At 35.0% G+C, this 4,909-nt stretch overlaps 1 long non-coding RNA gene across 1 annotated transcript; it reads right to left on the bottom strand.

The window, feature by feature from the left end:
* Positions 1-3,445: 3,445 nt before the first annotated feature.
* LOC133176567 (uncharacterized) lies at positions 3,446-4,507 on the bottom strand. Its single transcript, XR_009719486.1, has 2 exons — positions 4,452-4,507; positions 3,446-3,801 (listed from the first exon to the last, which is right to left on the bottom strand). It is a non-coding gene; the product is annotated as an uncharacterized LOC133176567 (long non-coding RNA).
* Between the last annotated feature and the right edge of the window lie 402 nt (positions 4,508-4,909).

Raw genomic sequence — 4,909 nt, 5'->3', positions numbered from 1 at the left:
CTGAATACAATAAATATGAATACTTTATGTAATAAACTAGTAATGCATGATGGTGTTGAATAATTTAAGTGAATAGAAATGTATAAATGACGTTAACATCTAACGTGTGAGAACGCTAATTTACATCATATACTCAAACTGAATATTAACCTTGTTTACTCCAAAAATACAGTATACAAAATGATATGAAGTTAACACTGCATTTATACAACCATAAAAAAAGGTAATTACCGTGATTATTTTCCAACTCATCCAAAACTCTAAGGTAAAACAGCTCAAACTCACTACAGCTTTGGGTAAACATCGAAAAATCGTGCAAATATGGCGGGTTCACACGTCAAGATTGAAAATTCATATTCTGACAAAATTGGATAAATAAATTGATCCGGATAAATTTGGACAATAATATAATATCAATCTTACAATGCTGAAGAAATACGATCTTTTGATGTCCGATCTCTTCTTTGTTTACATGCGAAACTTCTTCCGGTGATCGTTCACGGTTAGATCGTACGCCATGTTACTCGAAGGTAATAGAATAAATGTGTGTTAAGGAAAAAAAACGTCTATTTTTCTTTTGTGATTTTATAAATATTTCTTTTGTAAACGTTCTATATCCTTTTGCGTTTCTGTAATTTATTCTGACATATGAATTAACCTTAACTCGAATACGAGTACACTAGATCAATATGCAGCTGAATTGTACCATCTTGATTCTTTCTATCATCTTACTAGTTGCTAACCAACTCATAGGCACTTGGGGTATGGACACTCCCCCCCCCCCTTTTCCGCTTTTTTTTCAACAAATTTTACCCTAAACGAGGGTGATTTAATCGAAATATTTACAAATCGGGGGCACATAAAAATTAAATGGAAATATGAAAAGGAAGAAGAAAGTGTAACAAATTTATTGACGTATGCATATTCCATGTGTTCTTATGCTTTAAATAAATAAATCAGGCGAAGTTTAAGCGAGGTGAGGCAGACGACGAGAAAAGAGTTGCAAGCCTTCTTTCTTATTATGTATCAGTCGAAAACGATATATTTAAAAACAGCTTATAGAAACAAAAGAGTTACATTATTGGTAACATATAGTGCATATTAGAATACAAAAATAGGAAAAAGGTGACTCGAACCCAGATTTAAAAAGAAAAAAAAAGCGGAAAAGGGGGGGGTGTCCATACCCCAAGTGCCTATGAACCAACTGAGTGAAATAAAACCATGCCACTCAGACTCTTTAAATGACCAAGAGAAGGTGACAAACCTTTCAAAGGCACAAGTTTCAAGCATTGTCCTAACACAGCTTAAAATAAATAAATGTAGACCAGTTAGTAAGTACATATTCATACTATTACTTGCAAATGCATTTGATACAGAAACAAATCCAGGGCCTAGAACACCTAAATGGCCATGTGGCACTTGCTCGAAGGCTGTCACTTGGAAACACAAAGCAGTCTGCTGCGATAGTTGTGAAACATGGTTCCACATACAATGTCAACACATACACTCGAATACATACCACCTTTTGGATGCAAGCAATGTATCTTGGATGTGTCTGAAGTGTAGCTCACCCAATTACTCTACAACAATTTTTGACTCCACATAAAGTATTGAAACAGAAAATAACCTTGAAATCTTGAGTAAAAGTTCAGTATTAAGTAGTCCAGGAGCACCTACAGCTACTTCCTCCCCAAAATCAAACAATATAGATAAAGAGAAAAGAACTACACAGAAACCAACAATAAATAAAGCCAAAAGACCTACAAGAGTACTTAACATCAACTTTCAGTCTTTATGTAATAAAAAACCAGAATTATTAGAAATAATACACTCTACAAAACCTGATATTATTATGGGAACAGAAACTTGGCCAAATAACACAATCCCATCTTCAGAATACTTTCCACCAGACTTATATAATGTATATACAGAAAGGATAGACAATCAAAGAATAAAGAAAAAAGTTATGGAGGAGTGCTGCTTGCCATCTCCAAAGAGTTTGTTAGTTCAGAAATTTGTGAATTACAAACAGATTGTGAAATCATATGGGCAGAAATAAATATTTCAGGAACAAAAAAGATAACTATAGGTACCTACTACAGACCTCCCTCTGACGATGGTACATCACTTGAATACCTAAATCAGTCACTAAATAGGATAAATATCGTATCAACATCGAATGTCTGGCTAGGTGGAGACTTTAGCTTAGGCCATATTGATTGGTCAGTACCATCAGTAGTTGTAGGGAAACCTGAACCAAAACTACATCAAAAACTACTTGACATCACTTCAGATCATAACTTACACCAAATGACTGATAGAGTTACACGAAAAGATAAGACATTAGACCTCTTCTTCACAACAAATCCAACAAATGTAAATAAACTAACAACCCTACCACCCATTGGTCAAGCAGACCATGATGTGGTTTATATAGAGATTGATATATGGCTTAGAAGGGTGCGGGAAGTACCCAGAAAGGTATATAGATTCCACAAAGCAAATTGGGAAAACATAAAATCAGATTTGAAAACAACCCTAAAAACATTAGAACAAAACAAAAGTGAAAATGTAGACTCTCTGTGGAACATCTTTAAAGTAAATCTTCTCTCTTCTATTGAAACAACATACCATACAAAATGATAACCTATAAACATAGGCTTCCATGGGTAACAGATAAACTAAGAAAGCTCATAAACAGGAAAAATAAGGCATATAGTAAACGAAAAGAACAACCAGAGAAATTTAAAGAATTAAAAAAATTGTACAAAAGGAATTAAGAACAGCATACTGGAGATACATTGAAAACACCATTTTTGATTTACCAGTAAATGAACCAGACCAACATGAAACACCAAAGACAAAACCTAAAAAATTATTCAGCTACATCAAAAGTACAAGAACAGAAAATTCAGGGATTGGGCCCTTGAAAAATGAGGGAATCCTAATAACAGACACAGTGGAAAAAGCGAATTTAATGATTCAGAACCATCAGTTTCAGTCAGTTTTTACAAATGAAACAAACACAGATATACCAGACAAAGGTACAAGCCCCCACCCTGACATGCCCCCTATATCTATTAGCAGTACAGGAATTATGAAATTACTGTCAAATATAAACCCACATAAGGCTTGTGGACCAGACAATTTAAATGGCAGGGTTTTGAAAGACCTAAAAGAACAAGCCACACCTATCCTTACACTATTATTTTCAAAGTCATTAGAAACTGGTGAGATACCTACTGATTGGAAACATGCAAATGTAGCTCCAGCTTTTAAAAAGAGTGAAAAATATAAAGCAGTAAATTATAGGCCAATTTCATTGACTTGCATATGTTGCAAGTTAATGGAACACATAATCACAAGCAACATCATGGCCCATCTAGAAAACAATAACATCTTATATGATTTACAATATGGGTTCAGGAAATCAAGATCATGTGAATCACAATTAATAGATTTTATCCAAGAACTAACATACAAAAACAATAACAACATACAAACTGACTTAATCATAATGGACTTTGCTAAAGCCTTCGATAAGGTTCCCCATCGTCGCCTCCTGTACAAATTAAAATTCTATGGTATAAGACAACAGACATTAAACTGGATTCATGATTTTCTATCAGATAGAACACAAACAGTAGTAATAAATGGCATTTCCTCCACTTCTGTATCTGTCACTTCTGGAGTGCCCCAGGGAACAGTCCTTGGACCTATCCTTTTTCTTATTTATATAAATGACTTCCCTGAATATCTCCATCATAGTAAACTAAGGCTCTTTGCTGACGATAGTATCATCTACAAAGACATAAAAACACCAGAAGACTGTCACAAACTACAATCAGATCTAGATGCAGCTGCACGGTGGGAGTCTGATTGGCTTATGGCTTTCCACCCAGACAAGTGTACTAAACTTACCATCTCTCATAAGAAACGGACATATTCTCAAAATTACATTCTACATAATCATGTACTTGAGTCAGTAAGTTCAGCCAAGTATTTAGGTGTAACATTACAGTCAAATCTAAAGTGGAACACACATTATGACAATATTATTGCAAATGCAAATAAATCATTAGGATTCCTTAAACGAAATCTGAAAATTTCAAACACAGAAGTAAAATCCAGAGCCTATCAAGCAATAGTGCGCCCTAAACTCGAGTATTGTTGTAGTGTTTGGGATCCACATACGACACTGTATAGACAAAAACTTGAAATGGTTCAGAGAAGGGCGGCTCGCTATGTACATAACAATTACCACAATACCAGTAGCGTTACAGACATGATTAGTACACTACAGTGGCCAACACTAGCTGAGCGACGCCTCAAAACCAGATTAATAATGTTTTACAAGGTAGTTCATCAACTTGTTGCTATACCCACAGACATACTTATACCTACAGATGCAAGAACCAGACAAAATCACACACAAACATACAGACACTTACAAGCATCAAAAGAAACATACAAATGGTCCTTTTTTCCACAAACTATAATACAATGGAATGCTTCCCCAGTCTGTTGTCCAAGCCACTAAAGTAGAAATTTTTAGAGAACAGCTAACCCCAGCTGTCCTCAACAGTATCATGTAAAAAGTAACATTTCTTTTAATCACAAATGTACCGGTAAATAAAAGCACAGTTTTTTCTTTATATTAGTTTGCTTAGGTCACGCATGCGCACCAGCAAGTAATCTTCAGCGCTCTGAAGTTTTGTTGTAAATAGAAGAAGATGATTGGCTGTAGGATACAGGATAGGATAGGATAGGATTGGATTAACTACTATATGTTTCTATCGTGAATCCGCAATCCTGAATCGTATCCAATCCCATCCCATATCAACTTGTGCGATAGCAGCACTGTACCAATATCTGTGACAATAAGCAATTTTCTACTACTTCCTGTTTG

The sequence above is a fragment of the Saccostrea echinata genome, unplaced genomic scaffold, assembly GCF_033153115.1.
Source record: "Saccostrea echinata isolate AGI-Se365-2 ecotype Australia unplaced genomic scaffold, CSIRO_AGI_Sech_v1 ptg000076l, whole genome shotgun sequence".
Classification (NCBI taxonomy): Eukaryota; Metazoa; Mollusca; class Bivalvia; order Ostreida; family Ostreidae; genus Saccostrea; species Saccostrea echinata.
This window is presented reverse-complemented; position numbering and strand designations above follow the sequence as displayed.